Raw genomic sequence first — 13,717 nt, forward strand, 5'->3', positions numbered from 1 at the left:
TAGAAGTTAAATTAGGAATCGCAGACGAAACTTAACATCATTGATTCCAAATTTAATTTATCTGTTCTTAATGGTTCAGATTTGAATCGCAAGCAGAACTTAACACTATTGATTCAAATCTACCTAAGTTATTAATTCCATAAATATTAATTTTCAAAATCGGCTTCCAGGACTGCATGGCGAGGCACATGACCTTCTTGGATATGGGAGCAACCACCACCGCCTAGGCAAAGCCTTTTAAGGAAAGCTAATATTTATTTCCTTAAATAACTCTAGGTCAACCAAAAGAACAATCGAATCACAAATTTGAAAAAATAAAATAAAAGAAACATAACTTCGAAACAAATTCGAAAACTCTAGAATCATATACCTCTTGTGTTTGGTATTTCCAAAAATAACTTATACAAAGAAAACTAGTATGATGCGGAAAATAATTACTAGTTATACCTTTCTTTGTAAGCAAAATAACCTCTTGATCTTCTACCGTATTCCTCTTCTAACCTCGGGCGTTGTGTGGGCAATGATCTTCCAAGATGAGAACCACCAAGCACCTTCTTCTCCAAGCTAGATTCGGCCACCATAATTCTCCAAGAGAAGTAGAGGTCCGGCCACCACCACCAAGCTCCAAGGGATGCTTCCTTTCTCTCCTTCTTCTCCAAGCTAGAATCCGGCCACCTTCAAGCTCCATGAGATGATGAGGTTCGGCCAATGAAGAAGAAAGAAAAGGAAGAAGAGAAAACCAATATGGTCGGCCACCACCAAGGAAGAAAAGAGAGGAAGAAAAATAATAGAGTTGTTCCCCTTTGAAGGCACCTCTACCCCCTCTTTTATAATCCTTGGTCTTGGCAAATAAGGAAATTTAAATAAAAACTTTCTTAATTCTTTTGCCATGAAAAGGAAAATTTTTTTAATTAAAAACAATTTTCTCTTCTCAATTTATAATGGCCAACCACTTTTAAAAACAAAACAAGGAGAGTTTTAATTAACACAAGAATTAAAACTTCCTAATTTATTTCCGGAAATTTATAAAAAAATTTCCAATAATTTTTCCCTTCATGGCGGATTATAAAAAAGGAATTTTATAAATTAAAATCTTTCTTTTAAACATGTGGATGATTTCCAAAAAGGAAAGTTATATCTAAAAATTAAAATCTCCTTTCAATCTACAAATAAGAAAAGATATCAAATCTTTTCTTAATCTTTTGTAGAAACTTATAAAAGAGAATATTTAATTTTTAAACTCTCTTTTAAATCATGAACATGATTAATAAAGAAAAGTTTTCTCAAAATTAAAATCTACCTTTCAATCTACAAATAAGGAAAGATTTCAAATCTTTTCTTAATTTTTTGTAGAAAGCTATAAAAGGAAAGATTTAAATTTTAAACTCTCTTTTAAAACCATGGAATCCACATAAGAAAAATTTATAAATAAAATCCTTTTTAATACGATGTGGTCGACCACCTAAGCTTGGGCTCCAAGCAATTGGCCGGCCACCTTAAGACTCAACCTTTAGGCTTGGTCGACCCTAAGCTTGAGCTTCAAGCTTGGCTTGGCCGGCCCCTATAGGTTGGGTAAGAAGGTGAGTATGTGGTGGGTATAAATCTCTATATACAAGAGGCTACGTACGATAGGAACCGAGAGGAGGAATTGGTTTTGGTCTCCCGATGGAATTAAGCTTCCCGTGTTTGCCCCGAACACACAACTTAATTCCATCAATAATAATTCATTCCACTAAAGAACTATTATTGAACTACCGCACCAATCCCAAATTACATTTTGAGCTCCTTCTTATTATGAGTGTGTTAGTCTCCCTGTGTTTAAGATATCGAATGCCCACTAATCAAATGAGTTACTGACAACTCACTTAATTAATATCTTAGTCCAAGAGTAGTACCACTCAACCTTATCATCATGTCGGACTATGTCCACCTGCAGGGTTTAACATCACAATCCTTATGAGCTCCTCTTGGGGACATTATCAACCTAGATCACTATAACACAATTTTCTTCTATAATCAACAACACACACTATAAGTGATATTATTTCCCAACTTATCGGGCTTATTGATTTATTGAACTAAATCTCACCCATTGATAAATTAAAGAAATAAATATCAAATATATGTGCTTGTTATTATATTAAGATTAAGAGTACACACTTCCATAATAACTGAGGTTTTTATTCCTTTATAAAGTCAGTATAAAAAGAAACAACCTCTAATGGTCCTACTTAATACACTCTAAGTGTACTAGTGTAATTATATAGATAAGATAAATTAATACCTAATTACATTACGACCTTCCAATGGTTTGTTCCTTTCCATCTTGGTCGTGAGCTACTGTTTATAATTTATAAGGTACTGATAACATGATCCTCTGTGTGTGACTCTACACACCATGTTATCTACAATATAAATTAATTGAACAACTACAATTATCATAAATGTAGACATTTGACCAATGTGATTCTTATTCCTAGATAAATGTTTATACCAAAAGCTAGGCTTTTAGTATACATCTTAACAATCTCCCACTTATACTAAAAGACTAAGCTGTCATATCTGCTGCTATACATCTAATTCCCAACCCTTCATCATGCCCATCAAAAGCTCTTGCCTTAAGGATCTTAGTGAAAGGATCTACAGGTCATCACCTGATGCAATCTAGGCGGCAACAACTTCTCCTCGTTATATGATGTCTCGTATTGGGTGGTACTTGCGCTCTATTGTGTTTACTTGCCTTATGGACTTATGGTTTCTTCGAGTTTACTACTGCACCACTATTATTACAATAAATTGTAATAATTTTTGGGCAAACCAGAAAACATGTCTAAGTCCATCATGAAGTGTCTGAGCCATACAGCTGCCACTTACTCAGCTTCTATGGTGGAGTCCGAAAAAACACCTTTGCTTATCACTCTTCCATAGTTATGACTTTACCTCCTAAAGTAAACACAAAACCCCGAGGTCGACTTACTATTGTCCCTATCCGATTGGAAGTCAAAATCCGTGCAACCCACAGGGACTAAATTATCTGTCTTGTAAGCTAGCATATAATCTCAAGTGCCTCTAAGGTACTTCAATATATGCTTTACCACAGTCCAATGTCCTTGTCCAGGGTTACTTTGATATCTGCTAACTATGCCAGATTTCTGATCTCGTGCATAGCATACATTAGGCTTCCGACAGCCGAAGCATAAGGAACTGCCTTCATTTCCTCTATCTACTTTGATGCCTTCGAAGACATCTCTTTAGATAAAGCTACTCCATACCTAAAAGGTAAGAAACATTTTCTTGGAGTTCTGCATGCTAAAACGAGCAAGGATTATTTCAATATATGAAGCTTGGGATAAGTAAAATATATTCTTTTCTTGCGATCCCTTTGATCCCAAGAATATATGCATTCTCCTAAGTCCTTCATATCGAATTGTTTGGATAACCATACCCTTACTTCTGACAACACTTTGATATTGTTTCCAACTACCAAAAATGTTATCTATGTATAGTACAAGAAATACCACCACATTTCCATCACACTTCTTGTATACAGAAAACTCATTCGGTTATAAAATAAATCCATAGGTCTGGATTACTTTATTAAACCGGATGTTACAAGACCTTGAAGCTTTACTTCAGTCCATAGACTGATTGAACACACAAGATGCTCTTTGCAATGAACCCTTCTGGTTGCTATATATGGATGTTTTCTTCAAGACTTCCATTAAGGAAAGCTGTCTTGACATCCACTTGCTAAATCTCATAGCTAAAAGAATTTGGATAGACTTAAGAATGACTACCGGTGAAAAGTTTCCTTTTTCAACAAGCCTTGCTTTGAAAGTTTCTACCTTCCTATCTATCCCTTTTTTCCTATTGTAGACTTATTTTCACCCAATGGCTTTTACACAATTTGGTGATTTTATAAGCTCCCAGACTATATTAGAATACATATATTCTAATTCTTTATTCTTTGCAAAGATGTTGCATCTTTATCTTAGAGTGCTTCGTCATATGTCCGGGGATCAGGTTCATGCCTACTAAGGATCAAGTCCAAAGACTCTTCCAAAACATGAATCTTTTAGGTTGCCTAACAACCCTCCCACTATGACGAGGCACTGTTTGTGTATCAATTGTGATACGTGTTGCAGTTTATTGTGATATTTCATCTTGTACAGTTGGTACTAGATTAGACGTGTCATTTCTTTAAGAATAATTTTACTTATGGGCTTGTGGTTCATTGTATAGTCCTCTTCTAAAATCGGGCATTGGTGCTAACAATGACCTTCCGATTATGAGGACTATAAATCTCCTTTCGTTTCTCTAGGATAACTCACAAACAAGTGAACTCCTGCCCAACTTATCAGTGTCTCTCATGTGCTAGACCACCCAAATCCGAATATGCTTCAGTTTAGGCTTACGCCTATTCTGTAATTCTATGGGAGTAGAGAGTTCTGACTTAGAAGGTACTACGTTCACTTCCATTTCCAGTGTATATCTTTTAAAACGAATTTGGTAATTTTGAATAACTCATCATCGATCTAATCTTTTCCATAAGAGTCCTATACCTTCTTACTACTACATCATTCTGTTGGGATGTACCAGATGTAGTTAGTTGGGATTGAATCTCTACTTCTGATAAGTGACTCCTAAATTCTCCCAAGAGGTATTCGCCACTATGATCTTACCATAGTGACTTGATACTTTTACTTTGATGTTTCTCCGCATCAGCCTTGTACTCTTTGAACTAATCAAAGCACTTAGTCTTGCAGTGCATCAAGTAAATGTATCTATATCTCAAATAGTTGTTTATAAAATAGACAAAATTTTCGAACCTTCCTCTTGTCTGGATAGTCATAGGACCACACAAATCAGAATAAACAAATTCCAACATATCCTCGGCTCTATACCCCTTAGACTTTAAAAACTTCTTGGTTATTTTTCCTTCCAAGTAAGACCCGCAGGATTGGAAAGATTTCCACTACCAATGAACTTAGGTTCATTGGTTTTTATCCTTTGAATCCTACTCAAGTTAATATAACCTAGCCTTAGACTGCCAAGGATGTGATTGGTTCATTTCCGAATGTTCCTTTCCCTTATTAAAGTTAGAAGATGTGTTACTAATTTCCATTTATTGCATTATGGGAGTTATTGGATTTATAAATTATCAACCAACGTACCAGAACAGATATCTTTCCTATTTTCTTGATAACAAGTTTGTTATCAAAATAGATAGAATATTTATTCTTTGATTAGTTTAGAAACCAAAATCAAATTCTTTCTAAACTTGGTATGTAAAGATAATTTCTTAAAATCCATATTTTATTTCTATCAGAGGATAAATATCTCCCACTACAACAGCTACCACTTTTGCAGAGTGCCCATGTAAAACGGTGACTTCCCCTTCATATAGTTATCGGGTTTCCTGGAACCTCTGCAATGAATTGCAGACATGATCAGTGGCTCCCGTATCTACACACCAAGTACCGGTAGATAACACCACTAATCATGTATTAACTAATGAATGAAATACACCTATTTTGTTCTTAGTTCTAAGAGGACAGTCTACCTAAATGTCCAAGTCTTATTTCCAATCATTACAATTGGGACTACTAAGTCTATTCTATAGTATAACAACTAGGGGATTACCGAACATTTTAAATCCTAAGAATCACAAAAATATTTGGTCAAGACCAACACCTTAAAATCCCCATGAATTTTGTATGCCACGATAGTATGGACGTATACAAAATCAAAAGGGAGATTTTATCCATTAATTTTATTATCTCGTCAACTTTACTTTATGACGAATAAAATTAATAGTTGATCTATCTTTGATCAAATATTTGGTCAAAACTTTTGAATTTAAAATAACATTGATTCCTCAAACAATATTATTTAAATTCACCAACACCTTAAACATCGTGAATTTTGCATGTCACGATAGTGTGGACGTATACAAAATTGAATATTTGTAAGAGGGTTTTACCCATTAATTATCTTGTCAATAAGTCTTTATGACATATAAAATTTCCTCAAACACCGTGAATTTTGTATACCACGATAGTGTGGACGTATACAAAACCAAACATTTGTTAGAGGGGTTTTTCCCATTAATTTTATTTCCTTGTCAAACTGACAAATAAAATTACCTCATACATCATGAATTTTTGTATGCCACGATAGTGTGGATGTATACAAAATCTCAACATTTGTAAGAGGGTGTTTTAATTTTATTATCTTGTCAACCTATCTTTATGACAAATTAATAGTTGGTTTTCTTCGGTCATACAAATAATAGCAGTGACTCCAATGGGGAGGATACTATTAGACGTGCCTAAGTGTATACCATTACTTGACACTAAGTCCATTAATAAGATTATGCCCCTTCCGATGGGAAAGATCACACGCTCTTGATTAATTTCCTACAGTCATCCTAAATGGAAGTTTGATCTAGTGATCCGCAAACAAACTCATCCGATATGGAGGAAGGTACTCAGAGCCAACGCGCAAGTTTGTTTGCATTACTTACAAACCGGTAATGAAGACCGTGGAATTTATTAAAATAAATTCATCTCCCACTTAGTTATTTAAAGTGAGGAATTTTAAGTTATCCTAGCATACATCATATGCATACACACACATCACAGTAAATAAAGCAATAAATATGGAAATTATTTTCCAACTATTATGACTTTTTCCTGTTATTGTCCTCCATGTGCTCCAACCCTAGCTGTTGCCATCTTTAGCCACCGCCATCGGGTCGAGTTGTCACATCCATCTGACTTCTTATTCCACTGCGCCTCTGGTGCTCCAAAAGTACCACGCCTCACAAGAATCCGATCCGCGATAAAAATAGAATTTTACATATATCAATTCTATATTCCACGAGGGAATGTACATATAATCTAGATCGAAAATAAAATTCTAAAATCCTAGGGCTAATACATCTCCTGCTGTATTAGTTACATACAAACATGCACACACAAAATAATGCCCTTGACATGTCCAAGGGTCCAATCACACACAACATCTATAAGCCATAATAGTTGGAGCCTGCAACCACAAAGTTAGCACATCCTACTATTATCCTGCCTAAATTATGTATGACATGTGTATAACCTAATTTGAAAACCAAACACACAGAGGCAAATCCTAGCTCTGATACCAATTGTTGGTTAGTCCTAAAAAAATCGTACCGGTTCAACTGTACAAAAAAATTTTGTACAAGTGTCGAACCTTTCCTTAAATAACCTATTGTATTCTTTAGAAATTAAATTAGGAATCGCAGACGGAACTTAACATCATTGATTCCAAATTTAACTTATCTGTTCTTAATGGTTTAGATTTGAATCACAAGTGGAACATAACACTATTGATTCAAATCTACCTAATTTATTAATTCCATAAATATTAATTTTCAAAATCGGCTTCCAGGACTGCATGGCGAGGCACATGGCCTTCTTGGATATGGGAGCAACCACCACCGCCTAGGCAAAACCTTTTAAGGAAAGCTAATATTTATTTCCTTAAATAACTCTAGGTCAACCAAAAGAACAATCGAATCACAAATTCGAAAAAATAAAATAAAAGAAACACAACTTCGAAACAAATTCGAAAACTCTAGAATCATATGCCTCTTGTGTTTGGTATTTCCAAAAATAACTTATACAAAGAAAACTAGTATGATGCGGAAAATAATTACTAGTTATACCTTTCTTTGTAAGCAAAATAACCTCTTGATCTTCTACCGTATTCCTCTTCTAACCTCAAACGTTGTGTGGCAACGATCTTCCGAGATGAGAACCACCAAGCACCTTCTTCTCCAAGCTAAATTCGGCCACCATAATTCTCCAAGAGAAGTAGAGGTCCGGTCACCACCACCAAGCTCCAAGGGATGCTTCCTTTCTCTCCTTCTTCTCCAAGCTAGAATCTGGCCACCTTCAAGCTCCATGAGATGATGAGGTTCGGCCAATGAAGAAGAAAGAAAAGGAAGAAGAGAAAACCAATATGGTCGGCCACCACCAAGGAATAAAAGAGACGAAGAAAAATAATAGAGTTGTTCCCCTTTGAAAGCACCTCTACCCCCTCTTTTATAATCCTTGGTCTTGACAAATAAGGAAATTTAAATAAAAACTTCCTTAATTTTTTTGCCATGAAAAGGAAAATTTTTTTAATTAAAAACAATTTTCTCTTCTCAATTTATAATGGTCGGCCACTTTTAAAAACAAAACAAGGAGAGTTTTAATTAACACAAGAATTAAAACTTCCTAATTTATTTCCGAAAATTTATAAAAATTTCTCCAATAATTTTTCCCTTCATGGTGGATTATAAAAAGGAAATTTTATAAATTAAAATCTTTCTTTTAAACATATGGATGATTTCCAAAAAGGAAAGTTATATCTAAAAATTAAAATCTCCTTTCAATCTACAAATAAGAAAAGATATCAAATCTTTTCTTAATCTTTTGTAGAAACTTATAAAAGAGAATATTTAATTTTTAAACTCTCTTTTAAATCATGAACATGATTAAAAAAGGAAAGTTTTCTCAAAATTAAAATATACCTTTCAATCTACAAATAAGGAAAGATTTCACATCTTTTCTTAATCTTTTGTAGAAAACTATAAAAGGAAAGATTTAAATTTTAAACTCTCTTTTAAAACCATGGAATCCACATAAGAAAAATTTATAAATAAAATCCTTTTTAATATGATGTGGTCGACCACCTAAGCTTGGGCTCCAAGCAATTGGCCGGCCACCCTAAGGCTCAACCTTTAGGCTTGGTCGGCCCTAAGCTTGAGCTTCAAGCTTGGCTTGGCCGGCCCCTATAGGTTGGGTAAGAAGGTGGGTATGTGGTGGGTATGTGGTGGGTATAAATCTCTATATAAAAGAGGCTACGATAGGGACCAAAAGAAGGAATTGGTTTTGGTCTCCCGATGGAATTAAGCTTCCCGTGTTCGCCCCGAACACACAACTTAATTCCATCAATAGTAATTCATTCCACTAAAGAACTATTATTGAACTACCGCACCAATCCCAAATTATATTTTGGGCTCCTTCTTATTATGAGTGTGTTAATCTCCCTGTGTTTAAGCTGTCAAATGTTCACTAATTAAATGAGTTACTGACAACTCACTTAATTAATATCTTAGTTCAAGAGTAGTACCACTCAACCTTATCGTCATGTCGGACTAAGTCCACCAGTAGGATTTAACATGACAATCCTTATGAGCTCCTCTTGGGGACATTATCAACCTAGATCACTAGGACACAGTTTCCTTCTATAATCAACAACACACACTATAAGTGATATTATTTCCCAACTTATCGGACTTATTGATTTATCGAACTAAATCTCACCCATTGATAAATTAAAAAAAATAAATATCAAATATATGTGCTTGTTATTATATTAGGATTAAGAACACACACTTCCATAATAACTGAGGTCTTTGTTCCTTTATAAAGTCATTATAAAAAGAAATGACCTCTAATGGTCCTACTCAATACACTCTAAGTGTACTAGTGTAATTATATAGTTAAGATAAACTAATACCTAATTACATTACGACCTTCCAATGGTTTGTTCCTTTCCATCTTGGTCGTGAGCTACTGTTTATAATTTATAAGGTACTGATAACATGATCCTCTGTGTGTGACTCCACACACCATGTTATCTACAATATAAATTAATTGAACAACTACGTTTATCAAATGTAGACATTTGACCAATGTGATTTTTATTCCTAGATTAATGTTTATACCAAAAGCTAGGCTTTTAGTATACATTCTAACACTTTCTTCTTCTCATGTCAAAGCATGAATGAGGGTTTTGTTGGGACGGGTTGGCGGGGGCGCTGGGGGCGAGCGTATTCGCCTTTTGCCACAATGAATGAGGGTTTCATAACTTAATTCCTACATGTTAGGACCTTCGGATGCGGCTAGAGAGGGGGGGTGTGAATAGCCGACCCCAAATTCGCGTTTCTTCCTACAATTTAGGTTAGCGCAGCGGAAATACAATGTAGAAACGAAAGTGGAGAAGATCAAACCTCAAACACGATGATGTAACGAGGTTCGGAGATGATACTCCTACTCCTCGGCGTGTCCGTAAGGTGGACGAAGCCTATCAATCCGTCGGTGGATGAGACCCCGAATAACCGGCTAATATGAACTCCTTCTGGGTGGAGAAACCTCGCCACAATCTCTCTTGCAACAGCAAGAATGGAGTACAACCAATAGAGAAAGAAAACAAGAACAATATAAATGTAAAAACACTTTGCTTGCCTTCTCGTCGACTGGAGTTCGATGAAGCAGCAACTTCACGATGTCAACAGCAGCTGATCATCCAGTCGAGGGAAGCTCACACGAAGCTTCAGGAATAGGGAGCTCAGCAAAGCTCAGATCGCAAGAGTGAGGAAGAAGGAGAACAAGAACTTCTTCTGTAGAGGCCCTCCACCTCGTTATATAACTTGAACCTGCGAAGAAGAAGACAGAAATCTAGCCGTTGTGTCTCAACGGCTAGGCCTGGACCGATCAAGCCATAGCCTGATCGGTCCAGGACATCCCTGATCGATGCGTGGATCGATCGGGCCCTAGTCTGATCGGTCCCGGGCCGTCCCAACTCTTCAGCGTGAGGGTTGCGATTCACGATCGGTCAGTGGACCGATCGGGCCATCGTGGATCGGTCCACGGACCGATCCCCTAATGATCCCCTGTTGTTCTCTTCTTGCGGATCGGTCACGGGCCGATCGAGATAACCTGAAGAGCTCTGTGGTTCTTGATCGGTCACGAGACCGATCAGATAACAAGTAACTTTGGATCGGTCAATAGACCGATCAATACCTCTGTTGGTTTTAGAGCTTCGACCCTAAACCTAACGTCTTCTGGTCCGAGCGAGCTCGGGCCCTCTCGGCCTAGTCAGGAGAGCAGTCGAGCCCTCTCCGACCCGTCCGGTCGAGCGAGCTGGAGCCCTCTCGGCCTGGTCAGGAGAGCAGTGCCGAGCCCTCTCGACCGTCGGTCGAGCAGGCTCTGGGCCCTCTCGGCCTGGTCAGGACGAGCTACAGAGCCCTCTCGACTTCGTCAGGTCGAGCAGGCTACAGGCTCTCTCGACCTAGTCCAGGAGAGCAGTGTCGAGCCCTCTCAGACTCTGCCGGTCGAGCGAGCTACAGGCCCTCTCGGCCTAGTCAGGAGAGCGAGATCGAGCCCTCTCCGACTCCATCCGATCGAGAGCGAGCTACGAGCCCTCTCCGACTCCATCGGTCGAGCGAGCCCTCTCTGACCTCCCATGTCAAGCTTCCATACTTGGACTTTTCTCGTGCCAAGCTCCCTGCTTGGACTTTTCCGTGCCAAGTCTCCATACTTGGACTTTTCCCGTGCCAAGCTCCCTGCTTGGACTTTTCCGTGCCAAGTCTCCATACTTGGACTTTTCCCGAATCAGGTCAACTCAAGTCGGGTCAACCAGGTCAACCTTGACCAAAGGTTGCACCCACAATCCCCCAAGTTCCTATTCTTGTCAAACATCAAAGTACAACTTCTCCATTCTTGTCAAACATCAAAATATACCTCGAGTCAGGTCAACTCGATTCGGGTCACTCAGGTCAACCTTGACCTAAGGTTGCACCAACAATCTCCCCCTTTTTGATGTTTGACAAAAACTATAATCAAGTTAGGTTAACCTGATAACCTAACTTAGGTTTTCCAATAGTTCTCCAATGTTCTTCCTTGAACATTCTCTAAACATTCTCCCCAAACTCCAATGTTCTTCCTTGAACATTCTCTGGACATTCTCCCCCTTTTTGACACACATCAAAAAAAGTGAATCAAGGTCAAGAGTTTCTTCCTAATGAAAGTCTCATACCTTTCATTGAAACCCTTAATTTCCCCCTTGAAACTAAATACAACAATCAACATAGCGACAATCCCCATATCACTAATCTTGACGAGTAAAAACTCCCCCTAAAAGTCAACTCCCGCTTGACCAATAGGTAAAACTCCCCCTAAAGGTCAACTCCCCCTTGACCATTGCACCAACAATGTCTTGGAGAGTTTCAATCCTTTAGAAATCTAAAATACCAACTTCCAAAGCTGAAATTTCAGACAACAATCGAAAATCAGCATTTTGGCACGCTCTGATCAATTACCAGACCGATCAGAACCTCACTGGATCGGTCACCAGAACGATCCACACTTCTCTGGATCGGTCCAGTGACTGATCCAGACTTCCCTGGACCGATCAGGATCCCCTCTGATCGGTCCACAAATCTCTGATAGGGATTTCTGATTTTTCTCCCGAAATTCAGAAACCCCTAAAAAATCACAGAAAATTCCAAAAATTGTAAAATTTTGAGGATACATTCCCCATAACATATATTATCATGGAAAAATAGTTTTCTATAAAAATAACTTCCATTTTTAAATCTTGATACAAAGTTCGAAAGACTTTGAAATAGTCCAAGGTTAATCCATCTTTGTATCAACTTGCTCAATGATGAATGCTATCACTAGAAAAGCTTCATCAAGGTTTTTCAAATCAATTTTGAAATGATTTTAAATCATTCAATTTAGGATCACAATCTTAGGGCTAAATGTACATGACTTGTACACAAGCTTTTCCTATGATCCTTAATTTAGAATTAGGCTCATCTAGGTACAAGAGCTATGCACCTTGATCCTAACTCATAATCCTAATATCTCACACACATCTAAAGTGTATCAAACACATCCAAGTCAATTTTGATGTGAGATATGGGTTTAGGTCATCTTAAGCTAAGTTCTCATGCATTTTCTAGACAACAATTTGATTTCCATATCAAATTGAGTTTTTATCCTTAAATCAATTTAATTGATCATAAATGCAAGAGATGATGACATGACATAAAATAATATCATAAGTGAACATATGTGCCAATGTCATGATGTCATGGCATAAAGTATGAAACTTAAATAAGGCATGACATATAACTAACCTATGCATTATCATGACATTTCAAATGACAATAAACTAAATATGATGTCATGACATGGCATATGGCAAACAACATATGACAAATAACATATAAAGGTATAGAAAATACCTAATTCTAGCCTTAGTTACCATTTTGATAATTTTGATCATTTTGTCATAAATTCTATATTCCTAAGTGTAATAGACCTAAAATCATATACTAAAGATTTTTAGATCACTATGTGCCAATTAGATTGACCCTAGAAAATTCCTCAAATGTGGTTGGCACATCCTAATCACCTTAGGAATAATTTTTAATTTCATTTTCAAGGCTTGGTTATACCTTGAAACTTCCTAAAATGCCACCTTTTGCCATGATTAGGTTAACTACCTATCCAAATAAGGTGGGCACACCCTAAATCATCTAGCGTGATGAAATCACGCTCCTAGGAACCCAAAACCTATTTGAGCTCATTGGGTTCACTAAATATTCACTAGGGATGACTTCCCTAGCAACCCTCCTAATGACCCTCCTAGGCTTTAAAGCCTTGATCATTTGGGACTCATCAAGATCAACTCTAGGGGTGACTCCCCTTGTGACCTTGGTGATGGTCTTCCTAGCCCTAGGTCTTGTTCCATAATCGAATGGAACATTATGGTAAGTGGGCTTGACCACTTGAGACTTAGGTTTGTGACTCAAACCTCTCATGTCCTTGGGCTTTTGTTTTTGACCCTTAGACCCTAGAGTTGACTTCTCCAAATTCTTAAGGGCCTTTTC

Source organism: Zingiber officinale, chromosome 6B (assembly GCF_018446385.1).
Source record: "Zingiber officinale cultivar Zhangliang chromosome 6B, Zo_v1.1, whole genome shotgun sequence".
Classification (NCBI taxonomy): domain Eukaryota; kingdom Viridiplantae; phylum Streptophyta; class Magnoliopsida; order Zingiberales; family Zingiberaceae; genus Zingiber; species Zingiber officinale.